Genomic DNA, 20,540 nt, shown 5'->3' with positions numbered 1-20,540 from the left:
CACTCAGCTGGTCGGAAACGTAAGCCATTATATCTAGGAAAATGTCATTGCCTCTATGCTTTTTACAAATGAATCAATTGTCGTGCAGTTCTCAACAATGTCTGGTAATTTGTTCCAATATGGGCTGCAGGAATAACGAGTATTTATGGGACTTTACTAAATGGTTGGCAGATGGTTCTATAGTGCTTAGTACTGTTCGAGTGTTTAAAAGAGCCTTGTAAGTAGCGAGAAAAAGAAACATTGCAATGCTCGTAGCAGTGAAGGTATATAAATTTAAGCTTAGAATTTATTCTGTGTGTTTTTGGTGGACGACTATTTGCTTTTTCCTAGGCCATAGCGCTACTGTGTCGCAAATGGTCCTACAAGGTGAAGCGTCTTCTAATTGGTGAGCGTCTGCTATTGATTTGCTGAGGTAGGCATTATTGAAATGGGTCGCATATTATGCCTGCCTATGCTAATTCTGATTTTACTAGTGTTTTGCAGGCATTTAGTTTAACTGATGATGGTGCATGGCGTAGTCGTATTTCCAGGAAGCACTGTTTTCTAAGGGCTCCCTCCCAAATTGAAATAATGTGTATTGCCCAGATCAGACTACTTGTCAGCGTGACTCCTAAATATCTGATATGAACGTATATGACGATTTCGGTTCCGTACAAGTTGCACGTAAAGTTATAAGGCTATTTCTTCTTGGTGACATTAATACATATTTTTGTATTGGTGTTAAGATTCATACCCGCATTTCAAGCTCTACACTTGTAAGTTTACTAGGGAATTTCGAAGTCTAATTTGGTCATCCGCATAGTTTACAGTTAAGTACGCTACAGAATCATCTGCAAAAGGGCATATTTGTATGAGTGATTGAATGCGAAACTCTATATTATTGGTGTAAAGAAGGAACAAGGCAGGTGCCAACACCGAGGTTTGGGCTACTCCTGAGTAGACGTCTAAATATTCTGAAACACTGTTGTTTATGACAAACCGCTGTTTTTGGCGTTGAAGAAAGCAGGAGATTCATGATATCACTTTACCGTCAATCCTGCAGGCTATGAGCTTGGTAATTAGGTCACGATGCCGAACTAAGTCAAAAGTTTTCGAGAAGTCCAGGAAGACTGCGTCAATGTGACCCCATTTGTTATTTGCGTCAAAGAAATCATAGGTTATCACCAAAAGTTGTGTTGCAGTTGAAAGACCTGATCAGAAGCCACATTGTTGACCGGAAAGGAGAGTGCTATTTTCCAGGTTTGTTATAATAGCTTTAAAAATTATATTCTCGTATAATTTATAACACGTACTTGTCAATGAAACGGTTCGCTAGTTCTTAAGTTCGAGTTTAGAGGTAGATCTTCATCAGTATGAGAATAATTTTCCCATGCCACCAGTTCTCCGGAATTTCTAGCGTTTCTAAGGATGGTTCATAATAATTGTACAAATATGATGACACTGCATTAGCGTGCCGATTCAAAAATGCGTTTGTAATGTCATCAAGATGGGAGGATTTGTTTGTGCCGAGGTTTCGTAAGAGAGAAAACAAAAACTCCCTCTCCACATATGTTTAAGCTATGTATTGATTGTTCGAAACTGTAAGGAGACATCGGAGCATCCGTAACTTCTCTTTCAAAGACAGACTGGAAGAAGATGTTAAACCGTATGTACGTGCATTCAGGATCCGTGAATTTTCGGTACGAAGAAGTTATTTGTGTTATGCAAAATTTTTTTAGGCAGGTGTCGCCAGAACTTAGGTGCATTGCTGTGCACAAACGATGGCAGGGTAGTGTCATAAAACTGCGATTTAGCTTCTCGGAATTTTTCCGTACAAGCTTTCTTTTAAAGCCGTCGAGATCTTGTATCACGCCTGCTTTGCGCCTGCGCCTAAAGTATCGTTTCATTTGAATCATATCAGGCGAGACCCACGGATAATGTCTGTTACGGAATAAAATTCCACGCACAGAAATGTGAAAGATGTTTAAATTCTGACTACATTTGGTCTACAGCGTTTGTAGCGTTAAATTGATCGGAGTTGGATTCCAAAGCGCTTAGCAGCGCTTCGTCGTCTGCGCGTGCGTAGTTCCTGACATAGACAAACGACCGCTTGAAATGCGGACGGGTTGTTACGATAGGAGAAGCCATTGAAAGCAACTTGTGATGAGGAATGCCTTTATCTAGTGTGATTGTGCATCCTTGCAGTGTATTGCTCACGAACATTAGGCCAGAAAGAGAAGCGGAAGTAGCAGCAACTCCAGTGTTAGCGCGTAGCGACTGGGCAAAAAAAAAAAAAGGAAACTGAATGCGGTGCAAAGTTAAAAGTTCCGTTTTCTTGAATTCCCTGCCGTCGTGGCTCAAGGTAATGCAAAATTTTCCTGGTAATTTAAGGTAACCCGTTAAAATAACTTTTGACCTTGAATTTGTATGCCGCGAGATGAAATCGTGCATCACTTCTAAGGAGCTGGCTGCACTATAGGGAGGGACGTACATGCCCCCAAGCAGTAGCGTTTTATCTACATATATCTGCACCATAAGCTTTCATGATCACGGATGCTTCTAAGACTGTGTGCTGTTAGTTATTCTTTATAGAAATGGCTATTCCACCTCCTCTGGCTGTTCTGTTTCGGCCGATTAGGTTGTAGGAAGCAGGAACGGCTTCAATGTTTTGTACCTGCGCGTGAAGCAAAGTTTCTGTTATAGCTAGTATGCGGAAATTATATGAGAGGATTAAATTTGCAAGTAACCACACTTTGTTAACGCGTTAAACGACAGGACTCGTGATGATTTAGTTTTATTTTGTCACCTATTCCTCCGCGCATATAATTTCTCTGATACAGCGGCTTTGGATTCTGGTTCACGTGCAATTGCAGAAGTCGCGATTAATTTCACTCTCGCTTGTTCGACAGGGTCCCGGACGTAAGTCGTGCCACTGACTTTCCACTTGTCAAAGGGAAGTGAGACTCTTGCGCCCTTAGCCTTCTCACCTGTGGCCGAATGCCATAGCTTGGATCGAATGTATCTGTGTTTTTTTGAAAATGAATATTTGTGTGCCCTTTAGTTTGTCAGACTGAGAAAAAAAAACTTTTTCTTCCGAGAACTAGCACAACTGCCGAATGATAGGGCGCGTCTGCTGACTGCTATGAGCGCTGACTGCGACGAGTGCCGCCCTTGTGAGCTATCTATAAGGAGTCGATTACGACGCCTAGCCTATATTTCAGAATATTTAATTTGACTTTGTTTTCCAGAGACTTAGCGTACACCTCAGGCTCTTCAGCTAAAGCATATATCACTAAATTACTTTTGCGGCTGCCGTGTTCTTCAGTCGTCAACCTTATGCCGAGCTCACACTGATATTTATTGAAGCTTAGATAAGATACTTACACTCAAGTACGTTTTCCTCACAGTTTTTCATACTTACTAAGTCTTTTCCATTGCAGTCAATTTTATTTGCATAGGTGACACGGTCTGTGTGACATGTTTTAAGTTCGAAGCCAGTTCTTTCATATAACTTAAGTACAATTCCTTATTTCAGACGACAAAGCCTCGTATGCAAGGGCGAAAGGCGTATCTGCTCTGCCTGACGGGACACTAACACCCGAATGCACACAGTAAGAGCCTGCAGCAACAGTGCAAGACATATAGAACACAGTTTTACGGTAAGTAAACAAATGGAACAAGGTGAATACGCTTGCAATCATAGAGTGAAATTCATGCAAATACTGAAACCTCAGAAACATAAAGATTTTTGTATTCACAACCTATTAACCTTTCAAGGTCTTGTTCATTTTGGCTTGTTCTTTTGGTATTTTTTTAGCAAATCCTTAGTAGAATCCGTATCAGTTTTAGTCTGAAAACGGACCTGGCTTTAGTTCAACATCGCCGGGTGTCATCAGCAAAAGCCATACCATATTACGCATGTCACACACAACAGTATATAGCACAAAATTGTAGACTCGGCAGCACTATCGGCGTGACATCATCATCTCTAATGGATGGTACGGAAAGTTTCTCGCCAATGTGTGGGACGAGGAAGAATTTCGCGAGCCATCAAGCCCACTCAAGAGACGGACAGCCGCCAGACCCGCTTCTTATATCTTCGCGGGAAAGTGGATCGAGCGACGCAACTGTGGCCGGTACGTAAAGGTGGCATGGAAGATTTCCATCTGTGCTCCAGGCGTCCCATGAGGCACCGCAGAAAGGCTGCTCGATGGTTTCCACGGTACAGCCGCACGTCGGAGCCTGCATGGCGGTGCTGGGGATCAATGAGCCCGACTTGCCACAGAGTGATCGAGGACACGAGAAAGAACTTCGTGAACTTGTGCACGCTCTCGATGCCACCAAGCCCATTCAGACAGCTGTTTAGCATTTATTCTGAAAATATCGATGGAAATATGTAGGCCAAATATCTATGGCAATGCTCATGAATATACTTCACTTTACCGCAAGACCGTGTCGCCTTGAAGAGAAGGAAGAGCGTGATACTAATAAGTCTAACCATTTCCACTAAGGTATCTGTATTCTCGGGCTAATTCGTGATAATGTAATTAACCTCTCCAACAATGAGTTTATGGAATTTTACGTTTCGGCGCGTGCTTGCTCATAGCTCCCTAATGGGTTAAATAACAAACGGCTCTAGAATGTAGTTTTTTAACATCTTAAATGAGGTAGAGCAGATATACCTACGTACGAGAAAACCAGCTGAAAACAGTCGCAGGATTCCTAGGAAGTGACCATGTCCCCAGCAGTGGCTGACTTCAGTTCCAATGTTGGAACAATTACCCTTAAGTATTAACTAAACATTAAGTGAATATTTATAAGAGTATCTCTCCCACTTACATTTGTCCGTTGGGCAATTGATCAGCTGCAGGCTGTCCCAATGGTTAATGTATTTTGCTGCTGAAAATAACGTCCAGGGTGCGCATTTCGGCCACGCGGACAGAATTTCGGCGTGGGCAGAATGCAGAAATACCTTTGAAAGAGTGCAAGACATGCAAGGGAACAGCATTTGGTGACCCTCTTGAAGGAGGTTACGAAACATATAAAACACGATTCCACAATGTGATGAATGTGCCGGCCTTAAGCGTTTTGCTACACTGCTTTCTTTGATCTTAGTAATCTTCGTAAGTCGCCCGTCACTATACTAGTCTAGGAGCACACAAATAGCCTAAGCTTTACGTATCAGACGGTCTGCGTTCCCCCACAAGATCCCAACGTTTGCTACAGTGTAAGCTGCTGTTCCTCTCAGGAAGCGAAGGAATTGAGAATACCTTTTGATGTCAGTAGCTTGCGCTACAGCGATTCGTTCGCGTTCTCTCTACAGTGCACTGACTAACTTCCAAAGTGGATCATGGCCAAAAGGCTGACGGCATGCCAAGGTTCTCTCTGATATGGGAATCTACTTGGCGGGATAACGCTTAGAATCTTCCGCCGGTCCCTAAACAGGCACAGGGGCAGAATTATACATTAGGGCGACACGCTCGCGAGTGGTTCCTAAAAGGATTGAGACACGGGCGCCCCTATCAAGATGCAAGTAACGTCTGCAACGGTGTGGTGTGGTGAGTCTGGAGAAGCAGTCAACGAATGCAGATAATTCTTTCAGCGCACGTTTCTCACGGGCACTTTAGGGTGCCAAACTGTCAAGAGAAATAACATATTGGCATGGTGAAAAAAAAAAAAACTAAACAAGATATGATATTGCAAGAAAGAAGGAAAAGCCGCAAGCAACAGTCGTGGTGGCACGGGAGACGTAAAGATCAATACACGAGCACAGCTTCCAAGTCAGCGTTTCCTGTCTGTATAAGGTGCTCCCATGTGTGGGACTTTGTTTGAACGGCTAGGCTATGCAAATACTGTGCCGTTCACTTGTCAAGCGAAACTGCCTATAAACTCCATTCTCCCCTCCCGCTATCGCTGGTAGTGAGGGGAGACAAAGAATGGCAGTACACGAAAAAAGATGCTCGGCTCTTTTTTATCTCATTATTCATCATTAGTACTCGAGGATGTCCCAGAGTTAGAAAATCTGTCAAGGAGTCCTCCTAGCAGTAAGCTAACAATTCAGTAATTAATACGTTATGGCAATATAGCAGTGACAGACACCAGATTACACAAAGTTACGGAAGTAGATAATCAAATACAACAAAGGTGCTTACAATAATTGAAGTTCCAGTCAAACAGGCAAATGAAACAGATACTGCGTATCAGTAAATAAAAATGTAGTAGTTGACACATTAAGGAAACCACGAATAACATATATCAAAGAACACGAGGTTAACGTGGGAGATAATGAGAAACAGAAATAGGCTTACAATATGCGAAGGACAAGTCAAATATATGCTATGCAACGAAAATCTTAAAATTTGTAAGAAATAATGAAGACATTGGAAGATAGAGAATGAAAGCAATGTATTAGGCATATACTGAAGCAACAAAAACTGTAAAATAAGTTTGTATACAATATATATTCATAGTAATGAGTCTGTAGCCAGAGTTGGCGTTAGTAAATATTTCTTCGTATCACTCTTGATTGTTAATGTTGAGCGGCAGGCTTCAATATGGGGTATTAATTGCAGTATTTAGTGGCCGTAAAAATGGCAGTATACATTACATCATAAGTGTTTATTCTAAGGAGTAAAAAGTTGTTGTTAGAGAAAAATCTGTTATACTTAATGCTGCTAAGAGCAGATATATTAAATGTATCTAAAAGGATTTTATGTTGTAGTGTGCAGTGTTGAGTAAAACCAACTTGCTAGTATTTTTAACGAAGTGGAAAGTAGTGCTGCATGTGTTATGTAACTAGAGAAATCGATGATCGTCAAGGCTTGATTTTGTAAATGTCGCAGATGTGTTATGTGCGGGGAATGTGTGTTCCCAAACTCAGATGCAGTATTCTAAGTGGCCATGTATAAATGTTTAATAAAGGGAAGTTCTTATGTTTTGTGGAAAATACGAGCGCGTCAAAATTAGTACTGTTATTCCAAAGGCATTTTTTTAGATAATGTCGGCATGCAAGCTAAACTTAAGGTAAAGGTCAAGCTTGACGCCAAGGAATACAACTTCATTTGCAAGTGAAAGAATATGACTTTGTAAGATGAGGAGTGGTGCGGGCGCGAGGACACGTTTATGTGTATGAAAAAGCATAAGCTTCGTTTCCGAATGAATGATCTGAAGTTTATTATTTGTGCATCAAGCGGATAAATTGTCTAGGTTAGAATTTAGTCGATTTATTACAGTAATTATGCATTTGCTATTAGTAAATATAGTGGTGCCGTCGGCATATAGTATAGATGAAGTGCTGGTTGAACAGTGAGGAAGATCATTAATGTACACGAGGAAAAGTAAAGGTCCTAGGAGCGAGCCTTGTGGGAGACCCCTAGTGACTAATTTAGTACCCATGAGAGGGAACCACCGAAATCTAGAACTTGCGTTATGTTAGTCAGATAACTGCGGATGAGCGAATGAGCGGGGCCACGAATGCCCAGAGCTTCTAGCTTGTAGGAAAGAATGTTATGACAGATGGTTTGAAATGCCTTACTGTAGTCGGAGAAAGCTGAGCCAACGATATGGCACATGTCAGGGACATGTTCTATTTTGTCTGTGAATGATGTTATAGCTATTTAAGTCGAATAACCTTTACGAAACCCGTGTTTTTGAGACGAGCGAAGATTACATCTGTGAAAGTAGTTTGTTAAGCGGTTTACAAGTAGTTTCTCAATAACTTTGCTAAAAAAGAATAGCATGCAGACTGGGCGGTAGTTTGAAATTAGTTCCTTGTCACCTTTTTTGAATATAGGAGGTATTTTAGCGGGTTTCAATTCGTCGGGGAAAACGCCTGTTTTAAACGTGCAGGTAATAATGTTTACGAGTACGTCGGCAATATGAAATGATTTAATTTGGTTTTGGGGGGTTGTAAATCGTCAAGGCTGGCATCTGTAGTTCGTAAACTAGCGATTGAATCGGAAACTTTTTTGGTTGACGTAGGGTACAAGTAAAATGTATGAGGGCTTTGCCTGAGTACTGGCTGTTGTATACTGTCTGGTGAATGATCATCTGTAGGACAGAAAAAAGAACTGAATTCCTTTCCGTTGGCTTCCGTTACTACCCTTGTTCCTGTATTAAGTTCGTTCAGTGTGCGCCTTGGTGAAGGCAGATGAAGAAAGGACCTAATGGTATTGCAAGTTCGGCTGATATTATTTTTATGTTTAACGACTGCTTTCTCAAAGTAGGAGCGCTTGGCTTCTTTGAAGAGTATGGTAAGTGTATTAGAATAAGTTATGTACCGCGACATTAAATTGCATTTAAGGGCTGGCGTATTAATTTTTATGAAGGTTATTACGTTTCTTATTACTTTGCAAGAGATATCGTGCTATCCAGGGGTTTCGAGGGCCTGAGAACCAGTGATTATTCTTGGTGGGTTCGTACACTCTAAGTACACGTTGCTAACTTTGTTGTTAAATTGTGTGAAAGCCAGAGTTGCGTCTGTCGTAGAAAGAATCAGGTTCCAGCTGATTTCTTCAATCTGATTAATGAACTTGGGGTTGTAAATGTTAGCTCTTTTTATGTTTCTTCGGTATGGTGGGTTGATAGATTTTAATAGAACGAACACGGGATAGTGGTCCATTATCGAGACGGGGACTACGTCAGCACATTGTTCTAGGTGTAAATTTGATAATACATGGTCTATTGATGAGTGAGATTCGGATTGTGGGACATCTTGTGGATACGGTTATTAATGAATCTAGGCCACATCCTGCATAGCGGTTGGTGTTTTAGAGCAATGACTATCAGACGAGTTAATAATATCTATGTTTATGTTGCCGAGGATAATGACGTTTTCGTTTTCGTTTGCAATTATGTTCAATATAACATCTATTTGGGAGCAAAAACTAATAGAACAAGATGATGGAGAGCAATATAATGAACCAATTATTGTGTTTCTGCTGTTAGCTTAAAGAAAAGATTTATGAAATTCTCAAAATACAGATTCAACGTTAGGGCAAGAGAGGTCATGGTGACGATGATATGGCTGGCTATCTTGGACAAGAATTTGCTGAACCGCCATACCGAACATGCTTACAGACACCTACTTCCGTTGTGTATCCGGAAATACAACACAGGTTACTGTCAGCGTTTGTCAGCCATATTTCTGAGAGTCAGATCATAGTGAAAGGGTTATATAGATTAGAAAAAAAATATATCATGTTATCATAGTTCTTTGAGAGGCTACGTATCAGGGATTTATGTGTGAGCCCGGTGCTATTTAATGAAAGGTTCAGTTCTTCTGCGGAATAATACCTTGTCGGGAATGTTTATTTGATTAGATATGAAACAAGGTTTGAACCGCTACGAGGCGATTAGCGAAAGGTCGCGTGTGCTAGAAATGACGTACACAGGGCTCCATTCTGTTTTTCGTGCTTTGATACGACAGCTGTCCATCTATAGGAATTTCCAGTTCTGCTGTCTTTTTAGTTCAAGGACTTGAGCAAACAGATGTTTGCTCTCTTGTGTTAAGTAGTCGTTAAATAAAGACCCTGGCGTCTGCATGCGGGGGGGAGGGGGGGGGCGGGGGAGGAAGCCGAGAGCGGTAGTGTTTAGTCGTGCTCTCCGGGATTACGAATTCAGCCTTCTTAGTGCAGGAACAGAAGCGTGCTATTATATGTTTGCGACGCGGTAGACAATGTCAGATGGTGTCACAGGACAGCCAATCTTGTAACCGATTTTTTGCAGAACAGCGACACAGTTCTCGCCCTGTGTGTAAACGGCGGCACTCCTTGATCTTGTACGAGAATACTCTTGTTGCTTGTACGAGAATACTGCTCGAGGTCTGCTACCCTTTTAGCCAGCATTCTGTTTTCTTTTATAAGCGTCTTGTTCTCTGCCCTCACAGCGTCACATTTTTCCCTAGATTCTTTATACAGCCGGGTGATCATGCACGAACTTTCGCGCAATTCTGCGATTTCTTGCGGAAGGGGGTCCACATCGCGAGCAAGTTCTGTATCACTATAGGCATCGCTAAAAAACCGAGGGGGTAACCTTGGCAGCTTGTACCTTGTTTTCCCATTTTTGGTCCTGTCTTTGTATGGGCTCATTGCCCCTCCTTCCACTTCAATATTGCTCAATTCACAATACTGGTGGAACCCCTCGTGCCTAAAACATACAATAAAGTACATATTTCCAGGCTCATTTGTAGCAGTAATACATTACTTTTGCAGTTTGATTAACGTTAATAACTCATAATAATTAATAATAGTTAATAATAGTTAGATTAACGTTAAACATTATTCGAATTCTTTTACTCTCCGCTTAGTCACGATCGACACATCATTCCTACCACTGTGATGTTTCAAGGACCTGGCGTGCAGAGCATGTTACTTGCCAACATTACTTAAAAAATATTTTCGGCTTCCTTTCTTTTCCTAGAGCCGCCACATACTAGAAGGACTTTTCTTACAACTTCTTTGCTGTCAGCTGGCCATCCAACTGCCTGCAACGCGTAGGAGGTAATTGTTTAGGTTGAATTAGGAAAAGTTACTCCGCTTCTGTGAAAGCCTACCCCTATTATATTAAACCTTCGTAAATTTTTAGAAAAATAAAAATAAAATAAAACGAAATATATGTGGTCAGTGTTGCCGGCGTGGCTTTATGTGTGTTTTCTTTAAAACTCAGTGATGAATAAACACTCTTCTTCTACGCTTCGAGTACGATCGCAGTCTCTAAATCTTTGAGAAACATTTTTTGAACGCTCTTCCAAAGATCGTCGAGAGAACCTTTGTTTACCCCAATAAATTGCCCTTGTTGGTTAGCGTGCGAATCATTCTTACTGCAGCTGTTAAAATTTTTAGCTGATAAACTAAACCCAATATAAGCATGAAACGCTCACCGTGCTATAACGGAAGAGTGAGTCCCGTCATTGTATAAACAGGCGAACTGAAAGAAGAGATCGCGTCTTATCTGGTAACCTTACATGCCATAAGAATGGCATCGATCTATTCTTCACATACTAAAGGAATGCCTACAAAATTTGAAATATGAACAGTGTAGATTTATAATATACGAAGTGTAATCACGTTTTTTGCATGGGTTTAAGGCGGCAACAACGCGGGGAAAATGTAATCCGATACCGAGAACATCGTAACAGGGCATCAGCCAGGATAACATCTCCAATGACTCATTAAGCGGAGCATATTTTTGTCCTTTATATTTTGTGTGTGACATCATTAAAGCGATGGTACGCAGATTCAGCGCTGCGGGATACGAAAGCAATTATTACCGCTGAATGTGCTCGACAGGTGCTTTCTTACAGTGGCTGGTCGCAGTGGCATAATCATTGCAAAAGCATTATATCTGCATGCACATATTTTCTCACTATAACACCTAGAGGGAAATCTGGCGCCACCGTCTATGGAAGTTTCTTAAGGGGCGCCGTGCTGTCATGGGAATGACGGTATATGTGTCTGCGAGGCTCGTGTTGGCTGGTGTTGTAAGGGGCTTCGTCTAGAACGTGGATTTGACTACCCAAATAACGCGTTCTTAAAGTAAAATCTACATGAAATGTTTCATTTCATGTATATTACATCTTTACTGACCTACAATGCATGACCAAGCGAAGAAAAACAAGAACAAACGACAAACTCTTTCAAAGCAAACTCGAATCTTGTCGTCTGTCCTCCAACTTTAGCGGCCCGCTGATACTTTTTACGTTCTATATAATTGTACATGCAATAACAAGTTCTCATAGTAAAACAAATCATGTTTTGTGCAATAATAAAGCTATAGAACAGCTTTTTACGTGCAGTTTTAGTACGAAATGAATCAATGGGACACATGGAACGGTGCTTGCCTGGCTCTCCGAGAACAATGCCAATCCGAAGTCACAATATACCGGCATTCCCATGCATACCACAGCGCAGCAGCGCCAGATCTCCCTCTAGGTAATAGAGTGAGAAACTCTATGTCTGCATGCAAACGTGTAAGGGCCACCTTTTCTTTTCACAGCAAAGTTGGTTATGGCTAGGATCTTGTAAAAAATGTGTCCGAAATGTTGACAAAAACAAATCATTATGTGGGCCGATCCTGGTGATAGTACAGAAATGATTGAAGTTTATTGGCACGTACCCCTGTGGGCTCGGGGATAGATAATGCGCCCTTGAACTACCCTTGTCACACGTGGGACGCAAAGAAGTCCCAGGCACAAGGGTAAAAATAGATGTTTCTGAAAAAAAAAAGTGTATTGTGCAACTTTTTAAAAAGGACTGTTACAAAAAATTATCGGCGCAAGCGCGCAAACGCGCAAGTGCAACTGCTCGCGCGTTCGTCGTCTTCTTTCACAGCTGTCTCCATTGTGCAAAAAATTATCATCATCATCAATGGCTCGAGCATCGTCGTCTTCCACAGGTGGTTCTGTTGCCGCTCATCATTCCAGCGTAGAATTTCCCTTCGGTCGTCCTAATGGGGAGGCTGTGTTTAAGAGGACATGAACCATTTCTTAAGTTATATGAGCCATTCACTGTCCTAGGTGACGGACATATCTAATATTTGAGGCGATACGCGAATGTGTGTGCGTACCTATATCGCCACGATAAACACACATGAGAACAGTAAATATGTTCGTACGTTTGCTGAATATTCTAGGTCACTTCTGTGTCGAGCGCTGAACATATTCGCTGGTCATCCACCTTTACACAATGGAAAGGCTCATGAATTTTTTAGTCGAACGAGCATTGAGTGACCCTCTTGTTTCCTGCGCAGCACTTCCGGTTCATCTCCTGAGATGGCTGTTGAGGGAATTCAAAGTAAATAAGAAAAAAAAACAGAGAAAAATATAAGCCCAAACACTCCGCGCAGATGGTTAATCAGGGAAGCTGGAATGTGCGGCCCCGGTGTTTATTACTGGGTAAACCACGACGGTTCATTAAAGTATTTTTAAATTATGGATTACGTCTTCGCGTTTCTTAATGAGGTTACGCACACGTTCGGATGTGACGGAGAGAACGACGTCAGTGACGGCATGCCCGCAGTCCGCCGTTCTCGCTTGCGTTCGATGTCTCGAGTTTGCTCGGTGGCGTGGCTAGCAGCATCCGATCGCCCCCCCCCCCCCCCCCCATTGCCACTTGCGACTCTCCGAAACTAAAGTGCTTCAAAATTAAATCTGCCCGTCACTTAAGACAATGAATTGCTCGTACCGCCTGAAGCAGGGGCTGTTACCCCGTAAAAGCGGCCTCCCCATTACGACGACAGAAGAGAAGGGAAATTCTACGCTGCAACGACGAACGGCAACGGAACCAGCTGCGGAAGAAGACGGCGACGACGAACGCGGCAGCAGTGGCACGAGCGCGTTCGGGCGGTAGCGCTGACGGGGCAACAGCTGTGGAAGGAGACGAGGACGCTCGTGACGTTGCTGATGATGATAGTTTTTCTCTACACGCGCACACGATAGTGGTAAAACTAGCCCTTAACAGATTTTCTGAATAAAGAAAGGACCGTACAAAACTGACGGTTCTCATTATAGCTATAATATCAGACCATAAGTTTAGTTAAAGGTTGAATTACTGAAGTGTGCGGAATAATAAGAATTAATTAAAAATCACGCATTACCGCGCACACGAGCACGTAATCGTAAACTTTAGAGACCCGCCACGTGGGCACGACTTTGCCGAAATTCCTCGAAATCCGGAAGTAGAAAGTGGAAGTAATGACGTTACTAATGACATCAGGAACAAGAAGGTGGCGTTATATTTACCCGCTAATTAATTGAAAACAGTGGCGTCCGAGTTCTGTTCGTGCGTTGCGTTCTCCTAAAGTTAGCCTAAAGAACACCAACGCCGAGGTGCGGGTACCACTAAGAGAAACCCGAGTGAAAAATTCGGATCGCCTACTATTTCTTTTTTTATTATATTGAAGTGGGTATTCCTTCACACGGCGTCGAGCTATTTTGGCGCAGTCTTTTCCTCCGTGCATGATCCTTATTACGCTTAATCTTTGTTGCAGAAGAGCGAACATAACTGTTCTCAATATGCATTCATTGTTCACACCTGCATGCCATGGCCCCGATGCCATCGCCTCCTAAACATGGTTGCTATCGCCATTTGTCAGGTTTGATTCGGCAGCGTACTCGCGCATACACTTGTCTTCCGTACCGTCTATACGCTTACAGATTCATGCTTCTGGCAATATGACATCTGATACTGTCATATTGTCCAATCGGCCATCGTGTCAGCTTTCATGAATCCAGAGGGAAGCTACGCCCTCTGTGATTGGCTGAAAATGCCTTCATCACGGAATTTTACTATATGCGGATTTTGTTGATGCCCAGAATAGCACCCCAGTGCCCGAAGAGACCGCCCCAAGAGCTCAGAATCGAAGAGCAAGCTAGATTCAGTCATCAAGACGCCATCTTCGAATTTTTTTTTTATGCGAAGGCATCAAAGGGCCCATTGAGCAAAACAGCCGGCATCTGTGGCAGCGGATCGGTGCCTAGATACCCACTGGCTGCGATGCAAGGTCACGAGCGCCGCTCGACAGAGCAGAGTGGGCCAATCGGAACGCCCGCTGCCGCGATAGCGCTCCAGGTGTTGCGTGAGGGGAGAGGGCACCGCCGCGACGCCACGTCAACAGCGCGCCTCGACGGAGCTGATACGGAACCGCGACGCCGCGGGGCGAGACGGGCTGTCGTCTGCGAGGCAGACGCATGACGCGCGAGTGGGGCGCCGCCGTCTCGCTCTCGGAAGCCTCCGCGCGGTACGCATCTCTCTCTCTCTCTCTCTCTCACGCCCACTGGGCTTAGCTGCTGCGCGTGCCTGCCAGCCTTGGTGGCCCCTGCTGCTTCCTCGGTCTCTCGTCGCGCAGGACGTCGGTGGCATGCGGCGGTCTTGATTTCTCAGCAATATAGTCCTAATGATTATGGTCTACCGGAAATGCTAACGTAAAACCTGCAAAAGAAAGAAGAAACCCGCCCCTATTTAATCGCAGAATTTGACGTAATAGTTCTGCAGAAAACGGCAAGGTGGCGGAAAGTAATTAATAAAGGGAAAATGAGACATCCACCCAGTCTTAGCAATTACTACAAAGGATAGCTTTCCTGTATAGGCTTCTTTTGTAGCAATTGCTACGAGTGGGTGGATGTCGCATTTTCCCTTTAATAATTACTTCCCTCCACCTTGCATGTATCCGCAGAACTATTACGTCAAACTCTTGATTTTGCTTCGAGTTGGTAATAAATTCCACTTCACCCTGCTATCTGATAGCCGCCTTGTTAGCTCAGATGGTAGCGCGGTTGCACCGGAAAGGCAGTGGTCCCGGGTTCAAGTGCCGAACCAGGACGAAATTTTCTTCAACTGAGAGGCTTTTCTTTCGATAATCCCGTATGTTTTCTTTGTAGCGATTGCTACGACTGGGTGGATGTTTCACTTTCCCTTTATTAATCGCAGACCTCAATAACACAGCCTGCAGCAAAACTCGAAGCACCGCTCGGCGGCGTTCCATTGGACATTATTGCTTTCGCATTCATAACTCATAACTGCTTAGGTTTTCTTGCGTCTTTTCAATATGCTATTTCTTGCTTCTTAATTTACGACTTTCAAGCTTGGGGCTGCGGCTAATGCACAACTGCAGTCCTTATTCAGGTGTATACGGCATTCACTAGGCACCTGTTGTGAGTTCGCTGCACCATGTCTAGGAGCTCACGGCTTAACTGGCTGGATGACGCGTGATTTGTTGTTATGGCAATTTTCATGAACCCCATGGTAAAGGTTATTGCTGTCACCCTCTCATCGGCCAGCAGCACGCCTAATGCTTTTATCTGTAACTGAGTGAAGCACTTTCCGGGTGTGGTAAAACTGCGGTGATCGAGAAGCACCATTTAAACGTAGACATACTGCGCAGTGGACAAGTCGCAACTGGCTTTTTTACAAGAAGAAAAATGAATAATACACAGAAGGTTCTTGTCTTTCGTTCCGTAATGTGCTAGCTTTTCTTTTCGTAAATGGTTGTGCAATATTAGAAACATTTAATTTATTTGAGGAATTTACTATCCCCCAAAATGTACACTGGATATTGATGAAGGGCCTATTAGAGCGCTCCGGATTAATTTGACCACCTGGAGTTATTTAACGTGCACCTAAATTTAACTGCACAAACGTTTTTGCATTCCGCCCGCATGGAAATGATACCGCCATGGTCAAGGTCAAATCCATTACCTCTGCTTAGCAGGACAATGCTATAGCCACTGAACAAGCACAGTGGGTCTTTTGCAAAACTGAGTCTACTTGCGCGACTAGAGTTTCCGATGGAATTAAGCAGAATATACTATAAAACTCAATAGATTTTAAAAAGATCCGCATTTTCATACTTTATAATGGAGGGGACGCTGGTCCTACTAAATAATGACATTCGCCCGAATTTTCAGCTCTAGAATAAATTTGTTCAGCCACAAAGTTGAAATGTATCGCAGCAATATATTCAAATGTGAAAGTTAGGTAACTGTGGCGCGAAACTTCATGCTTAAATTGAAGCCTGGCGGCGAACTTATGTGTAATTTTTGCAAGCACCTATGCTACCTTCAAGTCGAACAAAATATAACTAAAGCATTAAAGCACCTTTAAAATGGAAAGTCCCACTTCATAGAGAAAGCAGACTCGTGAAACTTTGCACAATCACAACCCCATTTACGGCGAAGCTGTTTATCTTGAGCAATCGCAATAAGAAGTTCCGTTGCCTTTGATCAAATCACATACTTTAAAACGGTGCCGCCATATGACTGGTCCGTTCGAAACTTGGCTCATATATAACGCTTTTGAAAAATTCATTTAAGAAATGTTACAATGGCAGTGGGTCACCAACCGCATTTTTCATCGCGAGAACATTGGAAATGATGTTCCCTCAATTTGCGCTAGATGTAATCTTGGTGGCGGTCATAGTTTGCCCAGAACGAGAGGGTAAATTGCGTGTGGTTTGTAGAACACAACTATAATGCTTCGTATAGCTTGCATAAGTAAGTTACTGCTACGACCGTGATTTGTCCGCACACTTATAACTTCTTCAACACATTACCCATTTCCTCCCTCTTAGGGATATATAAAAGAGGCATCTTTTTTTATTTCACCGAAGACGACGGAGAAGCATGCCACGAACCTCGTTTAACGCATCAAAAGGAGAAATTTGGAAGGTTCCGTAGTTATTTTCCACTTTTCTAATCAAGCGAGGAACGTTAAACGTTTGTCACATATACTATACATAACATGACCCCTATTTCCATTCAACACAGGCTTGGTGTAGCGTAGAGTTATGTCAGGGAATTTGCGAGCATAGCAGATAACATAAGTATGAAACTTTCGAACACTTCTCTGCGAGATTTGTCAAAGGAAATAATTATTCCATACATTTCTTCTTGTCGCACACATTTGTCATATCCTTTCCCCCGCTTTACGCAAAATTTTATCTCGGAGGCCTTTGTAGTTCTTTCAGGGAAACGGGATAATGCATGCCTGCTTATAAGGTACGCACCATGCTCAAGAGAGTTTGCATACATACTTTATAGCAAAAGCCACAATTAGCCACGCCAACTTACTTGTTTGTCTGCACATCACCCACCACCTAGCCCTTACTTTCGCCAAATGAAAACAAGGTGCATGGTTTTGTTTACCGAGAACACTGTTATAACGACGTATAATGCATGGAAAGAAAAGAAAACAAGAAAACAAGGGTTCAATAATTTGCACGCTAGTAATAATGCTAGAAGTATGAAATTTCACGACACATTCCACTTCGGATCCCCCACGTTTCTATACGGTTTAAATTGGATTTAACGTACAGAAATCTTGGGTAACATAACTGATAAACAGCAGCATGACGCATGTCAGGGCTGCGTGCTAAATTTAGCGCCACTCGTAATATCTAAACGTACACGCTCTGGAGCGCTCGAATACGTAATTTATTGAACAGACCGTGTTAACCCGAAAGTACACATAACTCATAAAGTGGCGCTTATTTTGCCCAAATATAAACACTTCGCAACATAGAGTTCCCCCGGGACACTAATAAACATCGCGTAAAATGGCCATTAACCGCTCACGAGCACTGCACGAGAATTTCTTAGGAAGGATCTATTTGACCCACGCGAATTTGGCTTCGCTCACTGGCTTGACACACCGTTGCCTGCATGTTTGGTGTATTTCACCTTGGTAGCATTTGTAGTTGTGCCAGTGGTCAATATAGCGCGCCACTCGTATACGCACAGACTACGCGATTCCATACACGTTGAGTTTTGCTACAATGTGTCCCTTATTCTTGATAAATATTAGCAAGGTGCCATGTTCACTTCACCAATCATATCGAAGAACCCAAGTATGCACCACTGACGACGCATAAAAATAGGGGGAAAACAAGCGTTGAGTAATGATTTGCAACGCTTGTAATTAAGTTAAGAACCTTAAAAATTTTCTCTAAGATATCTGTAGCATTTGCATTAGTCTAACCGAGTTTGAAGTTGGCCTCCTGTTGAGTTGCTGTAAAACGTTGGGAAACGTTGCTGTAATGGCGCTATGACACTCTGGAACTCTTCAATAAAGATCTTCCTTCAAAGGTTGCAATTTCTCAGCAGAGACTAACATGTATTGCTCATAACCCCAAAACATATGCTTCCTAACAAAATGAAACATAAACACCATGCCTCACATTTTGCATCTATATTTCTCGCATAAAGCATAAGATTTCGGAAGAATAAGAGTATTATTCAGCAATTATTTGCTAGGCACATAAATGACCTACGCAGTTCAGGCTTTCGGTGCGCGTCGCCAAGAGTGTAGGCCCAATACCCTCGATATTGGAAATATCTCGGATAGGAAATATATCAGAGAATCGAAGACTCCTTTAAAGTGTTTCATTTAACATTTCTAAACGGCGAAATGGAGGGTCTCAAAATTTCCATTTACCCTTTGACTGACTCAACCACTCGAAAACATTCCTGCATATGAGCGCTGATAATTTTCATATTTGCTTAAACGCTAACTTCGCGAGCGATTAGGTTTTTTACGAAATTTTGCAAACTCTGATATAACATTTCTGGATGGGCGGCTTGTAGTCGTATTAACAAAAACGCTGTAAAGTTCCATGGGACATTTTACCATAATCATAATATTTTGATGTCGGTGACTGTGTTTGCAAAGTCGAAAGAATAACAGCCTCTGCAAATTAAGCTACCATATACTATAGCTGTTGACTCAGTGTTTAGGACTAAACCAAGAAAATGTAAACTAAGCCATCAAATATTGATTACCTCGATTTCTTTTTGCTCTACATATAGCGAATAACTATCGATATAATACCACGGAACAGCCGCCAATATCAACGCTCATATGCGGGATTGTTAAGATTGCTCTTCAATTCGGCTATTTTCGTCAAAAAATTCGGAGACTTGTAGATGGAGACACGCGTAAATGCAGCCCGCTGTAATATTAGCTCTTTAAATGAAATCTGTTCCTTTTGGCTCCTTGTGCAGTGTGTAACCTTCCGAGCACGGAAAAATTCCTTCTCAGAAATATCTTATAAGCTTCTGCGGGAACAATGGCAAATAGAGACAGTAAAAGCAACCGTGCAAACAACACTCGGATAACTATAACCATGTTCCCCTCTATTTACTGAGATCTATTTTCCAACAGCCTCAGCATAAAACTACAAAAGGCGCATAGGCGAAAGGGATATTGGAAATCCCCTTGAGCGATACGTGGATGTCATTGTCTGGTTCTTTTCTTTAGCATTGGTCTGGGAAACATTGCGTCGCTCTGGCAGATGCCCATTGTTTGCGAGAGGCCTACTGGGAGAGGCCCCTGCCCCCGCGCCCTGCCTGCACCCCCATGAACAGCTTATTCGAGTAAAAGTAAAAAAAGAAATAGAAAAACAAGAAAGCTATTTCCTATACTAAAGATTTTGTCCTTCCTTGTGTTGAAACTTTTGCCCGAATGGCAATGCATGGTGCGATGCCTGTGAACGCGAGGAAATTATATGAAAACTGCCATGTAGAATTTGAGGACACTATAACTCCGTTTACAGGAACTGGAGGCGAGCTGATTGAGTGGGACCTTGATATAGGCTAGCCCGACGCAACCGAAATTCCATGGATCTTGTCAAGACGGTTGAGCTGGTCAACGCAGCCCCTGCAACGGTTTATCTAAATGCAGCTGAACGTTCGGTTGGCCCCACCAGCTATAGCGTTCACATGAACCTGACGGCCGAAATTCGGCCTGTCAAGCCGACTTGACCGCACTTCATCGGATTGATGTAAGTATAGCTACTGTACTGGTCAAGGACGGTCGAACTCACTTTATTGAAGGTCTACACTGCCAAGTATGATGACGAGTGGGTCCCTTTCTGCAGTCCTGGTGCCCTATGTTCCTTTCTACGTTCTGCATGAAATACGTTTAACGTACAATATGAGTGAAGTTGTACCACTGCGGTGGCATTCTAACATGGCCACCTGGCCACTTACAGTTTTCTGGCGTTATACTTTCCTTCAAAGAAGAGCATCGTAGGTATTCAGTTCGTAACTGCTGGTACGGCATGCTTCAAAA

This window comes from Dermacentor variabilis, chromosome 9, assembly GCF_050947875.1.
Source record: "Dermacentor variabilis isolate Ectoservices chromosome 9, ASM5094787v1, whole genome shotgun sequence".
Classification (NCBI taxonomy): Eukaryota; Metazoa; Arthropoda; class Arachnida; order Ixodida; family Ixodidae; genus Dermacentor; species Dermacentor variabilis.
The sequence above is the reverse complement of the archived record's forward strand: the minus strand, read 5'-3'. Positions refer to the sequence as shown.